Source organism: Mauremys mutica, unplaced genomic scaffold (assembly GCF_020497125.1).
Source record: "Mauremys mutica isolate MM-2020 ecotype Southern unplaced genomic scaffold, ASM2049712v1 Super-Scaffold_100183, whole genome shotgun sequence".
NCBI lineage: Eukaryota > Metazoa > Chordata > Testudines > Geoemydidae > Mauremys > Mauremys mutica.
In genome coordinates this window covers 421,795-443,964 of record NW_025423281.1, presented here as the reverse complement: position 1 = coordinate 443,964, position 22,170 = coordinate 421,795, and the positions used below count along the sequence as shown (strand labels likewise).

The 22,170-nt window shown below is 50.0% G+C and overlaps 1 non-coding gene across 1 annotated transcript; it reads left to right on the top strand.

Moving 5' to 3' along the window:
- Positions 1-14,392: 14,392 nt before the first annotated feature.
- On the top strand, positions 14,393-14,474 carry TRNAI-GAU. Its single transcript has one exon. It is a non-coding gene; the product is annotated as a tRNA-Ile (tRNA).
- Positions 14,475-22,170: the final 7,696 nt, after the last annotated feature.

Below are 22,170 nucleotides of genomic sequence, written 5' to 3'. Positions count from 1 at the left end.
TTTTGATAGAAGAGAGTATAACATTGTCATTCAGGAGCACAAAGGTGAAAGGAGAACAGAGCCATGTGAGATGAGGAGAAGGGGTCGGGGGAGTAGATAATTCTGGGGTGCCTGGACATGGGGAGGGTGTGTGCAGGGTTAGAGGTAAATTGGAGCAAGGGGGGATGAGGTTGTGAGAGACGAGGAGGGAACAGAAGATGCTCCCAAGGCACCAGGAGGTGGTGACAGCTGAGAGTAATGGGAAGAAGGGGAGGGGAGTGTGGAGGAAGGGCACCCAGGAAGTGGGCTGGGTGGGTCAGTGGGAGGGAGGAGAGGTTTGGGGATCTAGAGCTGTGGGGGATCCCAGACCTTTAACCCAAATCCCTGCCCAAGCCTTGTTCTAGAGCCTCCACTCCAGTTTTATTTCTGTTCAGTTTCACTTTATTATACAGGTTTTCCCCAAATATTATTTTAACTCTTGACCTCCCTCTCCCACTCATTACCCCCCTCCCCACATAACCTCCCCATCTCCTATGCACAGAGACCCTGGCCACCGATCCTGAGTCCTTGCTGCATCCTCCCTCCCGTAGCAGGGCCCCTACCCAGGCACAAATGGGCACTTTGTTGATGATGTCACAGGGTGGTGGTGTAGCCTGTGCAATTTTTACACCTACAAGATGACGTATTGGGGGCACAGCTCACCCTTGTACATGGCTACGCAAAGTTAATTGAGAAGATGGAATTTGGTGAAACACAGAAACTTGATTTAATAGAGACAGTTATAATTGAAATCATAGGCAAGAATCAATCCACATAACGTACCCATTGCCGAATTGGCGCCGAATCCACGGGACCGGCGGACCTCCCGCAGGCAAGCCGCCGAAGGCTGCCTGACTGACGCCCTCACAGGGACCTCCAGGGCTGCCCCCGCGGCTTTCCATCCCGGGCACGTGCTTGGATAGGGACTCGCATGCCTCTCCTTTTTCACCAGGGTGTGAGGATTGCAGCTTGTCCTCCACTGTGTTCACTGGACTAACGTCCAGTTCCTGTGCGTTGCTTTCTCTCCAGGGGCTGTGAGCAGTGCGTGTGTGTGAGAGGTGGGACTTTCGGTGATACTTGTATGATGCCAATACACACCTCAGTTTCCCTCTGTGGTTGGTATTGCTATGATTAGAACGAGCAGGAGACATGAGGTGTTTTGTCACTTAGCTGTCATGGGGTGATATGAATGGGTCATTAAGGACAGGCTGGGACCAACCTACATCAGTGGAATACTCGACAGAGACAAGGGAATAATTGTCACCTGTGTGCTTCACTCAGCCAAGCGGAGATACACATGGACTCGTTATGTTTTTGGGAGCAGGAAGAACTGGGCTTGCAGACGCAGGGAGCTCTACCGGAGTGAAGACAAATGGACTGGCACAGTGAAAGGAAACCAAAGTGTTTTCTACAGCAGCCTGGCTGAAGGGCATTGGCCAGTATGGACTATATTGTCTTCTTCACTTCCCTGTGCTAATCTAAGGACTTTCCAGTGCTGTTTTTCGGTTCACTAATGAACCCTGCTATGTTTTAACAGTCTGCCCAGTGCCACAGCAAAAACTTGCTCTGTGCATTGACTGAGGAACAGTCTCTGAAGAGGAGTGTCGTTCAGCTGGACCTGCTGGCAGAGCTCACAGGTTGAAGTAGGAGTGTTGAAGCCGGAGGCTTCCCAAGCACTGTTTAAAAGCCCAGGCATTGCACAGATCCCATGGATCCATGACAGTGCCAGTGTGCCTAATGGGGAAAGGATATAAAACAAGACAAGGATCTAAATGCATATTTTGCATGGTCCCCTCATCAGTGCTCATGGGAATCCCTGATCATTTCCAACGTGTATTAAAATCTTTGTTAAAAGCTCACCTCTTAGTTATCAGGTCATGTCAGTTATGTTAGAGGCCTCCCGCTTCCCTGGGTCTTGTCACGCAGACAGCAAGCAGCAAAAGACCAGAAGTCCGAAGCGCAGATAATGCCATGTTTATTGGGGTTAGTTTCTAAGCAAGCATATTCCGAAGCCCTTCACACCAGTCGGGCTTATCTCTATACTCCCATAGAGTCTGTTCCCCAGTGTTTCCTTCCCAGCTCTGATGCCGCAGAGCCTTGCCTGTGTTCCTGTTCCACGTTCCCCCCTGTTAACAAACATGATTCCAATTTCCCTTCCCCCTCCTGTTTATAGAGTAATATTCTCAGCTATACGTTAACCAATCATTGTACTGAAATTTAATGAACCAATTCGAACAGATTGTAACATAATTCTCTAACCAATTATATCCCACTACCCTAATTAACTTACACCTAGCAAAATTAAATATACAGCAGAGAGAAACAATTAGAGAACCAGACAGATTAACAACAGAAAATTGTGAGACATAAATATAAAGCAATGCAGAAATGAGAGTTTCACAACCATTGAGAAGTGATTTCTTGCCAGACCAGCTGCTGTCAAACTAAGTTTTCTTGAACCATCTTAAGATCTGTTTCTTTATCTGGTGGTGATGGGCACTATCAGGACAGGATCGTCTTCCTAACAGCCCAATAGCACCTTATTTCAGTGTGACGGGTTTGGGATGTGAGGATGTGACCCTTCGCTTCCCAGCTTATGGCTGCCCCTGCTGCTTAGCCAAAGGCCTTAGCCTAAGAACAAGGCCTCAGACGGTCCTAGTGAGAGAAGGCCCTTACAAATACAGACAGTGATTTTGATTCTTTGTTTTTATACCCCTGTAAGTAGCTAAGTGATAAAAATACACCTAAGTTCTTAAACTATAGGCTTTACAGCCAGGCCTGAATATCTCTATTCTAACAGTGGGTTCTACCCCTTCCCCCGTTCTGTGTCTGGCTTGTCTATTTAGATTGTAAATTCTTCAGGGCATGGCCCAGCTACTATTCTCTGTTGTACTTTGCCTAGCATAATGGGGACCCACTGTTAGTTCGTTCTTAGGCACTAAGGTAATGCATATGATTAACAACTCTCCTGCCACTTTGAGCCAAGGAAGCTGGCCTTGGGATGTTACTGCTTAAAAATGAGCTGGGGGTAAAACCATGAAACTAGCTACATAATAATGAAATCTAAGGAGAAAACTGTAATTAGCTTTGAGGTTGTGGGCTAAATGTCAGCAATGATTTTGTTTCACTATTGAAATATTCAGCTGGGTAAATCTGGGTTGCGCTGCCTGGGTGAAAGTCTCTGGGGTTTCGGCATCACTAAATGTGCACCTGCCTTATTGGGTTGCTCTTTTAGGATTTATAGGGGTTGGTTTTTCTGCTGTATTAATCTGATGGAAATTTGACTAATGCATATGATTAACAACTCTCCTGCCACTTGGAGCCAAGGAAGCTGGCCTTGGGATGTTACTGCTTAAAAATGAGCTGGGGGTTAAAAACATGGACTATTCCTTGTGACAAGTGTCCCACAAATTCCACTGACCTCCCTTGTTTTCTTTGCCTGCAGTAGGGCTTCCAGATTCCAAACCTGATGTGATCTCGCAGCTGGAACGAGGGGAAGAACCGTGGGTCCCAGACCTCCAGGGCTCTGAGAAAGAAGTGCTCCCGAGAGCTGCCTGCACAGGTAGGGAATTGGTTAAACCAACTCAAAAACTGTCTGTGAATTCAGGAAACATTCGGGATGCCCTACAAAGACCCTGTGAGCTTTCAAAGTTCAGGATTGTTCCCTGCAGATGTGGAATCGTTATGGCAGATGCAGCAGTCGCTCCCCGATCTCTCTTTCCCCTGAGTGTTCTCATGAGATGCGGACCAAAACTGATCCCTTCCTCTCTCCTCTGGGGAAGGTTTTGGGGAAAATCAGCTCCTGATAGGTTTGATCTCTCCCACACATATTTTGGATTGTTCATCCCTTTTTCCATTTCTCTCTCTGTGATTTTCTTTCTTTCCGGTGCAGGTAGTGACCTATGTCTGGATTCTCTCTGTCTCCCATCAGGTGATGGGATGGTGAGACAGAATGAGGAGGAGAAACCCCATCAGGAAGATGCTGAGCAAGGAGAACCACATGGAACTTTATCAGGAAGATCCAAAGGGAATGTTTCCGGGAGTTATGCACTCCCAGAAAAAACAAAAGCCTGTGAGACTCAGGGGAGGCCAGAGGGAAACTTTAATAGCCTCTCAGACCTTATAACAAGCGACAGAATCAACTTGGAAGAGACACGCTACACATGCCATGAATGTGGGAAAAGCTTCAATCGGAGCTCTGCCCTTATCAGACATCAGAGAATCCACACTGGAGAGAAACCTTATGAATGCTCTGAGTGTGGGAAATGCTTCATCGATAGTTCAGCCCTCATCTCACATCAGCGAATCCACACAGGAGAAGCGCCCCACACATGCTCTGAGTGCGGGAAAAGCTTCAGTCGGAGCTCAAACCTTATCAGACATAGGAAAATCCACACAGGTGAGAAACCTTATGGATGCTCTGAGTGTGGGACATGTTTCTTTAATCGTTCAGGCCTCATCTTACATCAGAGAATCCACACAAGGGAGACGCCTTACACGTGCACTGAGTGTGGGAAAAGCTTTAGTCAGAGCTCTGCCCTTATCAAACATCGAAGAATCCACACAGGAGAAAGGCCCTACACATGCTCTGAGTGTGGGAAAAGCTTTAATCAGAGCTCACACCTTATCAAACATAGGAAAATCCACATGGGTGAGAAATCTTATGGATGCTCTGAGTGTGGGAAAAGCTTCAATCAGCACTCAAGCCTCATTAGACATCAGAAAATCCACATGAGAGAGAACTGTAATAAATCCCTTGACTAGTGTTAGCCAAAAAAATTTTTTTTTAAAAATCATATTTGCTCATTTCCCACATATTGATTTTTGCACCAACTTCACCGTGGTCTCTCAGCTCCACCAGATCAGTTGCCTGCTTCTGCCTTTTGCAGCTCACCCTTCTTTGGGGTCAGTCCTGTGATCTTTTCTATCAGCTCCTTTCCTTTTGAGTCACAGGAGTGTGTGTCCCTCCTGCCAGGAATGTTCATCACCTCCAGGTGGGGGGAGAGAGGTTTGATCCCAACAAGCTACACTGAGGCAAAAACTATCTGTGCCTGACATCCACTAGGACTGTACATGGCATTGGCTGCTCAAGTTAGTGATCTTAATGTAAAAAATTGTAGTGCAGATGCAGCCCAGGTGCAGGGGTTGGCATTAGCTTTCCCCTTGACCTGACCTAAACTCCATCACTTTCCCTAGTCTCAACAAATCCTGAGCATCACGGTTATACTGTTCCCCCATTTCACAGCAATTGTTAGTCATCGAGTTCTCCCTTGGGGAACAAATTGTTTCATTCCCAGTTGCTCTGATGTTGCTGCAGGTTGTGCTGGAGAGCAGATATTTTTATGATCATTTTCCGCACTTAAACTATATTGAACTATAACAAAGAGCAGGAACAGGGCAGGGATAGGGAAAAAAGTCATTTCACCCATTGTAACAACAGACGTAGTTAGGGTAAGTCAGAGGGATTCCCTTATTCCCCATTACCACCCTCCTTCAATCCGTGCTCGAACCTAAGAATCCTTTTACTTTCCCCCGTTGTGGGATGGGAGACGTCCCAAAGTGCTCCGTGTGCTATAGCACATGGCTAAGCTCAGAGAATAAATCCCAAATATCCCCTGAGCTTTGCTTTTTGAATTCTGTGTTTCCGATTACTTCAAGCCTGGGCATTGTGATTATTTACCAGTTTCTCTAGCACTGTTCCTACCACTGTTTCTGTAACATATTTTGTTTTTTATGGGACAGGATTGTTATTCCTTTGCCTAACCCCAACCTGGAAGGCCAGGGGGTCTGTTTTCTCTGGCCCCTCCCCACAGACAAATCTGACAGGGTTGAACCTGCCAGGAGCAAACAAAAAGCCCCACTGGTCACACACACACAAAGCAGATAGACACACACAAGACAGAGAAGAAACTGAATTATTTGAGCTATCAACATTTCCACTTTCCCACAGCATGTTAGTTCTGAAGGTTGTTTTAATTTGTTTATTTTCTTGGAACCAGAACTGGGGAAAGAGACACTGGAGTCAGTGGAATTACAGCAGGAAGGGATAAGTCTCATGATTCGTCACTAACCAAAGCCTTTGTGAACAGAGCGATAATGTTACTGAATGGTCTGGCTAACCCTGCAGGTAGAAACAATCAGCTCTACAGGTGTAAATTGACAGAGGCTCTGCTGCTGATCATGAAATAGCAGCTGTTTAAAGGTAATGTGCTTCTATTTCAATGCCTCTGGAAGTACAGAAAACAAAGATCTGTGTTAAAGGAAAATGCCATTTCTCAGAGCCCCAATTTCTATTGTGTGTGTACAGGAAGGTTTGAATGTGTAGCAGGTAGTTTGGTCAAGCTTAGCTATTTTATGTGTGTAACAGGCACTTAAAACCTCCAGCAGAGGTTTCAATCACATACGATGGCAACTTACCGAATGTCACACAAATTAGTCCATCCCTCCCCCTATTCAGCCTCTGACCGGAATGTTAGAATGAGGCAGAGAACTGGGAAAGTTTCGCAGTAGGAATACATTAACAAGTGGGATTAATCAGAGCTGGGCTGCAGACAGAGCCTGTTCTAGAGCTGGTGAAGTGACAGGGACACACTCCCGCTCGTGCCGGCTCTGAAATAACAGCAGAAGCAGATCGAAGAGAATGAGCTCATGGGCAGCTGCCCTGTCAGTGCATCACTCACCTGGCAGGTGTTACACAAAACACTGCACTTCCCCCCACTGCCACCACTTCATCATACTGGCCATGGGGCTGTTTGTCCTGTAGGACTTTGATCTCTCCGGGTGGTCCATGGTGATTCATAACAGAGCCATTAGGGGAGCAGGAGTCATCCCAATGGAAATCTCTCCACTTCTTTCTCAGTGTTACCTTCTTAGCCGTGGCTTTGGAGATGACCTTAGCCTTACTCCTGTCTTGATTTTAGGTAGGATTGTGATCACCTTCTGGGGCTTGGCCGCTTAGAACTTTTGAGGGCTTTTCTCTGCCTTTTTGGTCCCTGCTGCAGTCAGTACATTCTAGACATGGGCATGGTGACCTCCCTGGGGATCTTGACAGCTTTAGCCAGCTTCTTGGTGGCTATTTTCCTGCTCACAGCCACTGTCTTCTTCTCATGCCTTGTCCTGGGGGTCCAGCTGCTGGTTGAATGGGAAGGAGCCAAAGTGCTGGTGACTTTAGCCCGCACCAAGTGGCCTTTGCTCATCAGACTCCTGAGCCCCAACTGGATGTGGTTCTTGTTCTTCTGCACAGCACAGCCCTGGAGAGGAGGGATCTTCAAATGTACATTCATATGATCCCTTTGTTTAATTGATGAAAACATAAATTAGACACTTAGAGGCTTGGAACTGATTTCAGCTGATGGGCAGGTTTGCTAGGTTTTTATGCATTTGGACAGTGAAATGTTGAGTGTTTACATTCATTTCAAGCATCCCCGTATAGTGGACCTCCTGAACATAATGGAGAATGGTAATCAAAATGTTTTCCCTTTTTTTAAAAAAATAAAAGAATAAGGAGAGGCTTATTAGAGGGCACTTGGATTTGAACCAAGGACCACTTGACCTGCAGTCAAACACTCTACAACTGAGCTATACCCCCATGAGAGCAGATGCTTTCCCCATTTTAGCTGAAGCACATCAATGATTCCAATAGCAGGGGCAGGTTCTCTCTGGGGCACAGAGATTTTTTGGGGAGTTGGTGGCTCCTTTCTTTCCTCACTCTGGAGTAAACTCAGCTTTTTATTCCATGGTACATGTTTTATGGACTAACAGCAGCAGCTTGAAGAAAGAGGAGAGTGAATATCTCACTCTCAGGGCTGAAGGTGACCAGGAGAGAAGGTTTCAATGGAGTTGAATGCCCTGGCTCAGACTAGAGACACGGAAAGGTTTTGCTGTTCGTTGAACAGCAAAGGAAATTGTGTCTGTATGTGAAACTGAGGAGGGACATGAAACGCCCACAGGGGGGCGCAATGCCCTAAGCTAAGGCTGGAGGGTGAAGGAATGGGGCTGAGGAATGACTGAAGTGGACTCACCTGGGATTGAAATGACATTTGTTTGTGTCGGGCAGTGAGAAATGTGACATTAATTCAGATGCAGGGTTGAGGCTTCTTTAGCTCCTTGTCGAACTTGAACTTGATTTCCCAGAAGGGAGAAAGGGAAAGTCTGGGGCGGCCTTGAGTCCCTGGCTGGAGCAGTGTATGAAAAAGGCTCCAGAGACGCAGCTGGCAATTACAGGCCACTGAGGCTAACGTCAGTACCAGGCACATTGGGTGGAATTGTAGAGCCCAATGATTAGACCCATCGGTGAAGGGAATTTGCTGGGTGTAGCGGGCGGTTACCTGCTCCTGCCCTGCGGGGCTTGAAGCACCCAGGAGAGGGCTGGGGCTGGGGCAAGGAGCCTGGGCTGATTGGGGGAAGCAGGCTCAGCTGTGGCCATGCCCCAGTCAGGCCCAGCTGGCCCCTATAAGAGGCTGTAAGCCAGGAGGTCAGTCAGTCGCCCTCTGTTTGTAGCGAGAGAAGGGCCTGGCTGCAGGGACCCAAGCAAGACACCTAGAGTGGGAGCAGGGCTGGGGAAGGGCCAGAGGAGCTGGGAGCTCTGGCCTGGAAAGCCCCAGGCTGCAGGGCTGACTATAGGCTGAATAGGTGCAGGGCTGCAATGGGGCAGCCCAGGGGGAAGCAGAGGCGGCAGGTCCAAACCCCTTTGCCTGTGGTGAGTGGCTCATACTGCAGTCTGCCCCAGTGAACGGGGGCTGGATGGAGACTGGGCAGTAGCCAAGACTGAGGTGAAGTGGGGATAGTGGGTGGTGATTCCCCTGGGAGGGGGAGACCCAGAACTGGGGGGGTACTGCCAGGGGGTACTGCCAGGGTAAAAGGGGCACCGGGGTCCTGGGAGGGCCAGAGGGCCAGCTGCGGTAAGGCGAATCACCAGCCTGCAGAGGGTGCTCTGACGGCTGGAGAGCTAATTCCCAAGACGACCAGCAGGAGGTGCTGCCAGGTGAGTCTGCCCCCGCTTACATTGGGGAAGAATGAACATGGTTTTTGTAAAGGAAAATCATGCCTCACGAATCTGCTATAATTCTTTCAGGGAGTCAACAAGCATGTGGATAAAGGTGATCCCGTGGATATAGTATACTTAGATTTTCAGATAACCTTTGATAAGGTCTCTCCCCAAAGGCTCTGAAGCAAAATGGGATAAGATGGAAGGTCCTCTCTGGGATAGGTAACTGATTCAAAGGCAAGAACGAAATGGTCTGATTTTCAGAATGGAGAGAGGTAAATAGTGGTGTCCCCCTGGGGTCTGTACTGGAACCAGCACTGTTCAACATACTGCTGAGTGATCTGGAAAAAGGGGTAAACTGAGGTGGCAACATTTGCAGATGATACAAACCAACTCAAGTTAGTTACGTCCAAAAGAGAGTGCAAAGTGTGACAAAGGGATCTCACCAAACTGAGTGACTGGGCAGCAAGAAGGCAGATGAAATTCAATGTGGATCAATGCAAAGTAATGCACATGGGAAAGCGTCCCAATTCTACATCTAAACTGATGGGGTCTAAATTAGCTCTTACAACTTAAGAAAGAGATCTTGGGGTCACTGTGGATACTTCTCTGAAAACATCTACTCAATGAGCATTGGCAGTCAAAAAAGCCAACAAAATGTTGGGAAGTCCTTAGGAAAGGGATGGCTAGTGAGACAGAAATATAATATTGTGTGTCTATGAATCTGTGGTATGCCCACATCTTGAATACTGGAGCTGGACCCCCATCTCAAAAAGATATATCGGAATTGGGAAAGGCACAGAAAAGGGCAACCAAAATGATTGGGGTGTGGAACAGCTTCCATGTGAGGTGAGATTAATAAGACCGAGGAGAGTTTTCAGCTTGGAAAAGAGATGATTAAGGGGGGGCTAGGATAGAGGTCTATAAAATGATGATGGGTTTGGAGAAAGTAAATAAGGAAGTATCAGAGGGGTAGCTGTGTTAGTCTGGATCTGTAAGGAAGTGCTATTTACTCCTCATAACACAAGAACTGGGGTCACCCGATGAAAGGAACAGGCAGCAGGTTTAACACAAACCAAAGGAAGTATTTCTTCACCCCACACACAGTCAACCTGGGGAAACTTTGCCAGAGGATGCTGTGAGGGCCAAGACTATAACAGGGTCCACCAAAGAACTAGAGAAGTTGATGGAGGACGGGTCCATCATTGGCTATTAGCCAGGAGGGGCAGGGATACAAAACCATGCTCTTGAAGTGTCCCCAGCCTCTGTTTGCCGGAAGCTGGGAATGGGCGACAGGGGATGGATCGCTTGATGATTCCGTGTTCTGTCGATTCCCTCGTGGGCACCTGGCATTGGCCACTGTGGGAGGACAGGATTCTGGGCTGGCTGGACCATTGGTCTGATCCAGTATGGCCGTTCTGATGACCAATAGAGGGCAGTCCCCACCAGCAATATTTATATTTGGTGCACTGAAAGGGCCAACTTTCCAAAGCTGACCCAAAGGTTTAGTAAAAGTGTTTTGGAGAAAAACACTAAACAGAACAATGCGAATGAAAACTGGGAGGTATTGTTTAAAGAGCTTGTTAGATGGGGCATAAGCCACATTGCCTAATTAGCTGAGCTTGCAATGGCCTTCCACTCAACTCGCTGACATTTCTCCGTCTGCAAATGTGGTACCCATTTTAAAACCTAGATCCAATCAATTACAACATGTCCGGGAAGATTCTAGGCATCAATGATCTGATCATTGGGTTGATGGCGGTAAACAAGAGCTTCCCATAAGGCTCCCTCCCTCCCTCTTCCCAAGAGCCACCCTCATCCTCTCTCCCCTTTCAGCTCCCGCATCCTCTGCAAACTTTCGAAGACAGATGCCTCGTGAGGATGTTGCCTCTTGGTCAGGGTTTCGGCCCTTTTGGGGGGAAGGATGCAGCAGATGACGTGGGGGAGCCCAGGGCCTCCCATGGGCTCTGACCCAGGCCACTCTGAGGGCAACACTTCTTACCACCTCGCTATTGTCCTAAGTTCACCGTTTATCACAGAAAGCTCTGATGGGTGTCAGCTCACTGCTTGGTGCCTCTTCTCCGCCAGGCATGGCATGGCAGCTCTCTCCTTGGGGTGGCAGCTGCCTCTGTTAGGCTGACAGATCCAGGTTGGTGACGCGGTGGTGGGCGGGATCGAACCGGGGACCTCTGGAGCTTAGTGTGTGGGCCTCTACAGCATGAACTAAAAGCCACCAGGCTGTTAGCGAAGGCTGTATAGAAGTCATGTTTTATTGCTCCCTCTAAGTGATCTCGGTGCCACTAGCTGGGACGCCCCACTACACCCTGGAGGTGTGTGGGTTACGTACTTCCCCTAGCTGAGGAAGCGCATCCTGAACTTCGGAGAGTTCCCAGCTGTAATCCCGGACGACCCCTGTAACGATGCAACCACTGGCAGGACACTGCTGAGAGTATCAATTCAGGACAAATGGCTTGGAGCAGGGCAGTCACAGCCCGAGGCTGGGTGCCCTTTACTATTAAAGCACGTCACACCTGCCATGCAGAGAGGACTTCGGTTTTACCCCACTGGCCAATCGGACGTCATACAAGCAAGTCCCTCACCTATTCCAGTTCCCTTCTATCATCCCCAGCCCCGCTCCTTATGGGGATGAATGGTTATGAAAACCAATACCCCAGTAGAAGAAAATGGGTTCTCTCAAAGGACTCCAAAGGACCAAGCCCCAGATGCAGGTCAATAGATGAGTCAGATCTTACCCACAAATCACGCTCTTGCAAATCCTTTAGCATTGTTATGGAAAAATGGATCTATGTGTTGTGTTTTCAATCAGATCAGCCTGAGGCCTTTTATTGATTAGAAGCACGCAGGGGAGAACCGTTATGGAAACGGCCTCCCCGAAGCTGGTTACAAACAGCCTTATAAAGCTTAAAACCACAATTGTAATATGCAAGTTACATACATAATTTCCTTATTATTTTGCTTAAAAAAAATTGCAAAGTTAATGCTGATTGGAGCAGGAGTAAATTTCTTCCATATTAGGCTTTTCCTGTTCTTACTTATCTGTTCTGTGCAGTTACGTGTTTACAGTCGGGGATATTACAAAATTGTTTTTCAGTTGGGGACGGTTAGGACTTTCCACTGTCTCCTCCGTGCCCCCCTGCTTGGCTTGTCTGGCCGGCCCTGGCAGCCTGACATGAGGCCTGGGTCTACAAGGCCTCGGATAACACTGGATTTTCCCTTACAGCATCTAAAATATAAAGGTTTATTCATAAAAAGAAAGAAATAGAGATGAGAGTTAAAATTGTTAAAGGAATCAATTACACACAGTAATGGCAAAGTTCTTGGTTCAGGCTTGTAGCAGTGATGGAATAAACTGCAGGTTCAAATCAAGTCTCTGGAGTCCATCCACAGCTGGGATGGGTAATTCAGTCCTTTGTCTAGAGCTTCAGTTTGTAGCAAAGTCCCTCCAGAGACATGAAGCAGGACTGAAAATAAGATGGAGACGAGGCATCAGCCTTTTATAGCCTCTTGCCATGTGGTCTTTGCTTTCTTTGTCCCAAGGACACTCTATCCAGGACGTGGCATAGAAAAACCTTAGAGTTCTGTCCATAGGCAGGTCCCTGCTACCTTGCTGAGTCACAAGGCGTATCTGCCTTCTCTCAGTGGGTCGATTGTAGAGCTGATGGTCCTTAATGGGCCATCAAGCAGGCTAGGCAGAACTGACACCAACTTATCTGGGGTGTTCCCCAGAAGCAGAGCACAAGTTTGAAATACAGGCAGCATAGAGCCAATATTTATAACGTCAACTACAAAAATGATACGTATCTAGAGATAGCATCATTATAATCAGCCAATCAGAACCTCTCCATAGACCCCTTACACGACAACCTTTCTACAATATTGGCTGCAAATATAGAACAGTGGCCGCGACGGTGATCTATACGGTTGCAGATTATGTCAATAACGTCACAGGAGGTGACACGGCATCAGTGAGACTGATACTGGAATACTGCCTCCAGTTTTGGTGTCCTCCTTTGAAAAAGATGTTGTGAAATTGGAGCTGGGGCAGCAAAGAGCCACCAAATGTGCTGAGGGCTGGAGAAAAATGCCTTCTAGTGAGCTATTGAAAGAGCTCAACCTGTTTAGCTGATCAAAAGAAGATTGAAAGGTGACTTCATTGAAGTGCCTTAATGGAGAGAAAGGATTGGGTATTAAAGGGTATTAAAGGTATTTAAAGGGTATTAAAGGGCGGCTCGTAATGGAGGCTCGGGGGGGCTCAGCCTCCCCAAACCTTGCGTTGCCAAGGGCACAGTGGGGCCCATGACTAGGGGCCCTGGCGAAATTGGGCCCCCCTGGGAAAGTCTCCCCCATGTCGGCCCCAGGGCTGGAGGAGCTCCCTCTCCCTGCTACGGCCCGGGGGCTGCAGCAGGGGCACAGAGCTTATCTGGTCTCAGGGCCGCAGCGGGGCCGGGGTAAAGGAGTGACAGGGTGGGGCCAGTGGGGGGAGGGGTGGAACAGAGGTGACAGTGGGTGGGGCCGTGGGTGGAAGGTGTGGAAGGGGGCGGAGCCACACACAGAAGTGGGGGGGCAGGGTTCCGGTGCTGGGGCCCCCGCACTTGTTCTCCCTTTCCCTGGGCTTTGGCATCACCAGCCCCTGCTGAGCGAGTAGGGGTCAGTGGTCCCCAAAATGTGGGGTGTGACTCCTAGGGGGACACAGAGGAAGATTGATGGGGGCACCTCAGGGCCTGAGCCAGCCCCCATGGAGGGCAGGGAGGGAGCCCCACTCAGCCCCACTCTGTCCCAGCTCTTCCCCAACCCCACCCTCAGCCTGGGCCCCTGGCTCCCAGCCCGGCCTCGACCCCCTTACCCCTGTCCACACCCCTCTCCCCCGCAAGCAACGGCCCCACTCCCAGCCCCGGTTCTTGACCACGGCTTCCGAGGGGCCACAGCCATGGCTACGAGGGCGCAGTGTGAAATGTTTGGGGACCACTGGGTTAGGGTGACGTCCTCCATCACTTCTCTGCAGTCCAATGAAAGCGATTCCTCCCCCACCCACCCCTCCGTCAGGACGGCCTAGGTATGTTCTGCTCCCTTCACTCATACAGGAAGGAGAATAACATTTCATTCCACTCAATCCTAAAGTGATTTGCAACCCACCACCATCCCAAACTGGTCATTTTGGGGAAGCGGTCCCATCATGCTGCATAGCTGGGCAGAGTAGGGGTGTCTATGCAAACACGGCCTGTTCCTGAAGTCTTCCCCCAACTCCTCACTAGATTTGAGGGGGGAGCTCATTCAGCTCCTGCTTACGCTTGGTATTGGGAAACTCCTTAGTGACCCTATCTCTGCTGGCCTTAGATTTCTTGTCCTGTCTTTTTGTTTTACAGCTCAGATGAGGTGGCCAAGTGGTTAAGGTGAAGGACTGATAATCCATTGTGCTCTGCACGTATGGGTTTGAATCCCATCCTCATTGGAGGCATTTAGTCTTCACTCTCCTTTACAGACAACCATCTCCCCTTTGGTACAATGAGATCAAACAATGTTGCCTCTTGCAAACAAAAACCTTCTCAGAAACTCCGACACCCCCCTTGCTTTAAATAAAATGTCTAAATCCCATATTTCTAAAAAATGTCTCTAGTTCTGTATTTCGTAGTTTTTATCTCAAAAGGTAATGTTACCTCAAGCTGAATAAGGCAGCGCTTCAAAAGGAAAACGTTAGCAATGGCAGGGGAGAAATAGGAAAGGAAAACGCCCCTTTTCTCAGAAGATACAAACTCGACTCCCTCCTGTCTCTGTCACCAGTGGATTTAGCCTCCCTCCTTGTGAGCTGTAAATACAATAAAGAGGAGACAAGGTGGTTTGGCACAAACAAAGGGAAGTGTAGTCAGGGTAAAGGTACAGAAACCTGGGGGAAGAGGGGAAAATGCAAACAATGAATACAATGAAACAGCGACTGGCTTTGGGAGCTTAACGCTCAGGCCCAGAAACCCTCCCTTGGAAACCGGAAAACACTAAACGATGTCCCAGCACAGAAACCTTTCCCCCCTGTGCAGGTGCAGCGGGTCCCACGGGCCGGCACGAGGCCCAGGACCTTCCACTCTCCGGCTGGTTTAAAGCCGTTGAGGAGGAGCACTGGGGCGTCCAGACGACGGGTGGGTTTCGTCGCTGGCAGGGAGGCCCTGTGGGAGGCTGGACACCAGGAATGCAGGACGGCAGGAATGGTGGTGACAGGCCTCCTGTTCCTCAGTCTCACAACGGGACCGAGGGGGTTCGCCACTCTCCGGCTCGGGAGCACTGGGAAGACCCGAACGTGGACGGGTGACTCAGAGATTCCCTCCTTCCTCATCACTGCAGAACTGTTACCCTTTGTCTGAGCCAGGCAGAGTTTATCTTCATCACATTCTATCCATCCATTCATGTGATGAAGCATTCTCCGTTGTCTGTGCTTGGAGATGATGCTTTGACTTCTTTAATCCTATACCAGAGTCGCTATGAGTGGAGATGAAAGTGTCAAAGACCTGGAAGGGGAATTCAAATGGATCCCAAACACAGTGTGATCATTGGGAGTTTAAATCCCAGGTTCCATCTATTGGCAAAGCCACTTATAACAAGGTAGCTGTTTTGTCCTCCATTATGGCACAAGTTTGAAATACGGGCAGCATAGAGCCAATATTCATAACATCAACTACAAAAATGAAACATATCTAGAGATGGCATCATTATAATCAGCCAATCAGAACCTCTCCATAGACCCCTTACACGACAATCTTTCTACAATATTGGCTGCAAATATAGAACAGCGGTCGCAAGAGTGATCTATACAGTTACAGATTATGTCAGTAACGTCACAGGAGGTGGCACAGTATCAGTGAGACAGATACTGAACTCCAGTTTTGGTGTCCTCATTTGAAAAAGATGTTGTGAAATTGGAGCTAGGGCAGCAAAGAGCCACCAAATGTTCTGAGGGCTGGAGAAAAATGCCTTCTAGTGAGCTATTGAAAGAGCTCAACCTGTTTAGCTGATCAAAAGAAGATTGAAAGGTGACTTCACTGAAGTGTTGAAGTGCCTTAATGGAGAGAAAATATTGGGTATTAAAGGGCTCTCGAATCGAGCAGAGAAAGGCCTAACAAGACCTAATGGCTGGAAGGTGAAAAGAGACAAATTCATATTACAACTAAGGCACAAATATTCAACAGCGAGGATGATTTACCCCAGGAACAAGCTACCAAGGAAAGTGGTGGTTTCTGCATCTCCTGATGTCATTTCATGAAGACTAGATGCCTTTCTGGAATGTGTTTGCCCCAAAAGTAGCTATTGTGTCCTACAGGAAGCCTGTGATATGCAGGGGGTCAGATTAGATGCTCTAATGGTCTCTTCTGGCAATAAAGTCGACTAATTTCTGAAAAACTGAGTGTAGCATTGGGAGCAGCATCTGATGTTTTCCTGTCTAGCCAGATTGCTGCCTAGAACGAACGCTCCTTGAGTGGGGTGATCCACAGGGAGTAGCTCAAACCTGCAAAGTGCCTGGCCAGGGGCAGGACATTGGCACAGCAAGGGAGGGGTGTGGCAGTGACATCACAAAGGCCTTTTGCAGGACCTCAGACTATTGGTCCAAGGTAGTGGGGAGGTGGTGACCTCACAGAGAGATGCTGACATCAGCCAGGCAGGACAGGGGCGAGGGGCCAGGGAAACCTCAGAGACCCCTGTGGCTTTGCTTCAGCAAGTCTCCTTCTCCAGGTCTCTCTTTGAGGACTGAGGGAGTATTCGGGTTCACGGACGTGAGCGGCAGGAGGAACCTCTTTCGAGTTTTCTCCTTCCCTTGTAGTGATTTTACTAGAAAACAGCCGACCCTGTTTAGAAGGTAACAGCCTCCTCGAGGTTTGAAACCTGTTCAGTCTGATCCATCTGGTGACAGTTGAATTCTAGGCATGGAAAACACGAGCTTAAGGAAGCAGAATTTTATTGCGCACCTGGGATTCTGTCCAGTGGTGAGCTTTAGCCGGTTCGCACCGGTTCGCGATTTAGCAGCCCTTTTAGAACCGGTTGTTCCAGGACAACCAGTTCTATAAGGGCTTTATTTAACAAAAGCTCCGGCCCAAGCTCACTTCCCGCTCCTCTCCTGCTCCGCCCCCTTTCTCCTCCCCCTCCCCTGCTTCCCGCGAATCAGATGTTCGCGGGAAGCCTGAACAAGCAGCAGGCAGGCAGGCAGGCAGGTAAGCTGGGACAAGGGGGAGGGGAGGTGCGGCCGGGTGGCGCGGCTCGGCTCCTGCCCCGGCGTCAGGGTCCCAGCCCCAGCCCAGCTGGGCCCCATTTTCAGGCAGCAAGGTAAGGGAGCAGGGAGGGCAGGGGAGTTGGGAGGTGGATTAATGTTGGAGCAGTCAGAGGGCAGGGAACAGGGGGATTGAATGGGGGCAAGGGTCCTGGGGGGGCAGTCAGAAAGGAGCAGGGGTTGGATGGGGTGGTGGGGGGCAGTTAGGGGCAAGGGTTCCAGGGACAGTCAGGGGACAGAGAGAAGGGGTGGTTGGATGGGGTAGGGGTCCCGGGGTGCCATCAGGAATGAGAAAAGGGGTTGGATGGGGTGGCAAGGGGAAGTCAGGGGACAGGGAAGGTGGGTGGATAGGGCATGGGGAGGCTGTCAAGGAACATGGGGGGGTTGGATGGGACAGGAGTCAGGGGAGGGGCATGACCCCTCATGGGGTGAGGAGGAGGGAACCGGTTGTTAATATTTTGGCAGCTCATCACTGATTTTGTCCCTTAGAATCACTGGGGACATTGGGATTTGTGCTTTTTGTTTCACCTTTTCCTCCCTCCCCCCCTCCCTCCTTTCTCTTCGTCTCTTGCGTATTTTGTCCTTTCTCCTGTTCTCCTCCCACTACCACCTCTGTGTGTGTGTGTGTGTGTGTGTGTGTGTGTGTGTGTGTGTGTGTGTGTGTTGCAGGGGAGGGCTCTGCAGCTCCCAGTGTGGGAGGTCCACTCAAAAATATGGGGCTGAAATAGTGCTCGGGCAGTGATCCCCACCAGTGACCTGGGCCATCCTTTGGGCTCTCTGGTGAGAACCCTCAGCCTCCCGTCCTCAGTCTCTACCCTGACTGGCTGAGCAGGGGGTTATTGACAGGGAGGAGACTCAGGTCCTTGTTGTTCTCTTTCAAGACCAAAAGTAGGAGTGGGCTGATAAAGTTTGCGGGTGACACCAAGTTGGGAGGTATTGCCAATTCGGAGAAGGATCGGGATATCCTCCAGGGAGATTTGGATGACCTTGTAAACTGGAGTATTAGTAATAAGATGAAATTCAATAGCGAGAAGTGTAAGGTTATGCATTTAGGGATGACTAACAGGAATTTTAGTTATAAGCTGGGGACGCACCAGTTGGAAGTAACGGAGGAGGAGAAGGACCTAGGAGTCCTGGTTGATCGTAGGATGACTATGAGTCGGCAATGTGATGTGGCCGTTAAAAAAGCTAATGCGGTCTTGGGATGCATTAGGTGAGGTATTTCTAGTAGAGATAAGGAGGTGCTAGTCCCGTTATACAAGGCGTTGGTGAGACCTCATTTGTAGTACTGTGTGCAGTTTTGGTCTCCCATGTTTAAGAAGGATGAATTCAAACTGGAACGGGTACAAAGAAGGGCCACTAGAATGATCCGAGGAATGGAAAGCCTGTCGTATGAAAGGAGACTTGAGGAGCTCGGTTTGTTTTCCTTAACCAAAAGAAGGTTGAGAGGAGATATGATTGCTCTCTTTAAATATATCAGAGGGATAAATACCAGGCAGGGAGAGGAATTATTTCAGCTCATTACTAATGTGGACACGAGAACAAATGGATATAAATTGGCAGTCGGGAAGTTTAGGCTTGAAATTAGACGAAGGTTTCTAACAATCAGGGGAGTGAAATTCTGGAACAGCCTACCGAGGGAAACAGTGGGGGCGAAGGACCTCTCTGGCTTTAAGATTAAGCTTGATAAGTTTATGGAGGGAATGGTTTGATAGGATAACGTGATTTAGTCAATAGGTCAATAACGTGCCACCACTGGTAATTAATACCGAGGGTCAATGTTGGGATATTGAAAGTCTTTTTCCTGAGTGTCTGGCTGGAGAGTCTTGCCCGCATGCTCGGGGTTCAGCTGATCGCCATATTTGGGGTCGGGAAGGAATTTTCCTCCAGGGTAAATTGGCAGTGGCCCTGGAGGTTTTTCGCCTTCCTCCGCAGCATGGGGCAGGGGTCGCTTGCTGGAGGATTATCTGCTACTTGAAGTCTTTAAATCAGGATTTGGGGACTTCAACAGCTGAGTCCAGGGAGAGAATTATTTCAGGAGTGGGTGGGTCAGCTTTTGTGGCTTGCATCTTGCGGGAGGTCAGACTAGATGATCATAAAGGTCCCTTCTGATCTTAAGTTCTATGATTCTATGATTCTATGAAATAAGTCAGAACCAGTTACATGTTTGATGAATTTTGCTGCTTCTGTACATTAATGGTCTCTGAGCAGTTCATGATTCTCTCTAACATTGCAGTTCTCCTGAGATACTTGCTGAATAATTCCTGTGCACTGTTGTAGGTCTGGAGCTCATCTGAGAGCACTTTACTCAGGTCATTCAATGTCTGAAATTCAAGATCTGATGGTTAGTTTGAAAATCAGGGCTCTTGGGTCCTATTCCCAACTCTGCCCCTGCCTGGGCGTGTGACCTCAGACAAGTCAATTCTCCTTTCTCAGCCTGAGCTTCTCCCTCTTTCAAGTAGGGATAATAAAGATCCGCTCCTACCTACCTCACGGTGCGTGGAGGCAGGGCCGGCTCTAGGTTTTTTGCCGTCCCAAGCAAAACAAAATTTTGGCTGCCCCCTCCCCAGCCCTGGGCACCCCCTGCACCTCCCTGCCACCCCAGCCCTGGGCTCTCCCCCCCCACACACAGACCCCTGCACCCTCCTTCTGCCCCAGCCCTGGGTCACTGGTAACTTGCTCCCAGGGTGGGTCATTCAGCAGGGATTTTGGATGTGCACAGAACACAGACAGGACTGGTTCCCATAGAGTTACAGAACTGCAGTAAAGTGGAACAATTTTCAGCTTGTGTGATTGGAGGAGATCTGGATGCATATTATAAGACTGTCCTCCATAAATGAGGAAAAGTTGAGGTGCCTTTATTATTCTTTTGTTCCACTCCTTCTTTCTCTGGGGAATTTGCCAATGCAATATCACTGTCTTCCTTTTAAACAAATAAAACAAAAACAAACAAAATGGCAATGGCTGTTGAAAATTGCAATTCCAGTCCTAATAACCCCTGGGAAGCATTTCTTGCTCAATTTTATCCTACTTTTTCTACAGCAAATGACAGTGGATCAGCGTATTTGATTTGGGAGAAATGAAGTAACAGCTGCCCAAACTGAGCCTGAGCACTCCTGAATGTTGAGGTGTTCAGATCTGGAAGGCAGGCGCTAGATTCCCTTTCTGAACATTAACTAAATCTGGAAAGGAAAAGTCAATTCCTGCTTCCACGGCTCAGGAGAGGAAATCCTGCTACGTGCCTGGTGCTGTATCTAGAGCTGCCCAGGTCCAGCAGAGCCTCCCCTCCCTCACTTTTCATTTTAAATTCTTGTGGGATCCACGTACCTCCCTTGCCAGGCTTCAGCTAGAGAGGGGCCCTGTCCATTCAGTCCCCCCAGTTCCTTCTTTGGGGGTTGCCAGGTGAGGTCACACCAGTATCCCTCAGCCAGTCTGGGGGTGTCTTCTGAAGGGGATGTCTGGGCAAAGCTTTCTCGTCCAAAAAGTCGGTGGCTGGAGTGGGGCGCCATTTTCAGTAGTTTAATGTTTGGTGCTGCAGTGAGTGACTGCTGGGTGCAGTGATATAGTGACCCCCCCTGGGGCTTTGAATGAGGCTTTATACTTGGGGGGGGTGAGGGGGCAAGTGGGGAGCAGGTGGGCGAGTGGGTGGGCAAGTGGCAGGTGGGCACAGAGGTGAGCAGTGAGCCAGCAGGGGCTCTAGGGGTGGGCAGGGGGGTTTCTGGCAGGGGAGGGAGGAGGTGAAATGAGGGGAGTGGTGGGTGGGGGACTGACTAGCAGGAGATGCAGCAGGCCAGCAGGGGGCTGGGGGGTGAAGAGGGGTGTTATGGTGAGATCTGGTCACTCTACGGGGGCCGTTTCTTCTCCCTCCCCCAAACCTTCCTTTTCGGCCCACAGCTGTTTCGGGGGGGCGGCGCTGGGGAAGGAGGGTTTGTTTCTGTGGGGCGGGCAGCGCTGGGGGGGGTTGTTTCCACAGGGATGGGTGGCACTGGGGGTTGTTTCAAGGGGGCTGGGTGGCAAAGCGGGGGGGGGGCGCAATTTTATATTCTTGCCTTGGGTGTAAAAATAGCTAGTTACGGCTCTGGGACTCCATATTGCGCTAGGTGCTGTACAATCCCTGGCCAACACTGGGACACCCAGGGGGTTCCCCTCAATTTCCCTGAGCCTCTGCTGCCCAACTGCTTCTGACTCCATCTGGATCACCCCCCCGCAAAAACCCACCTTTCCAAACAGTCCTTCTTTCCCTGCCCCCTAATTCTCCTTTCACACCCTAGGCCCATCTCCTCTCTTTGTTCCCCCCCAACTGCGGGTGAGCAGAGATGGAGGCAACTTCAGCCACTGGAGACAGCCCCAGCGAGTGCTGCAGCCCGCCCGGGGGGTGTTTGCAGACACAGGAAGGGAGCAGCTGGGGGTGGGGGGTGCTGGGAAGAAGGAGGCAGGAGAACAAATCCCAGCGGGGGAGGGGGCAGCTCCTGGGGGGGCGGGGCTCTGGCACAGCCCGGGGACAAAGCAGCTCCTGGGGGCGGGGCTCTGGCACAGACCGGGGGCGGGGCAGCTCCTGGGGGCGGGGCTCTGGCACAGGCCGGGGGCGGGGCAGCTCCTGGGGGCGGGGCTCTGGCACAGCCCGGGGGCGGGGCAGCTCCTGGGGGCGGGGCTCTGGCACAGCCGGGGGCGGGGCAGCTCCTGGGGGCGGGGCTCTGGCATAGCCTGGGGGCGGGGCAGCTCCTGGGGGCGGGGCTCTGGCACAGCCCGGGGGCAGGGCTGCTCCTGGGGGCGGGGCTCTGGCACAGCCTGGGGGCGGGGCAGCTCCTGGGGGCGGGGCTCTGGCACAGCCCGGGGGCGGAGCAGCTCCTGGGGGCTGGGCTCTGGCACATTGTGACGCAGGAGCCCGGGCCCAGGAGCT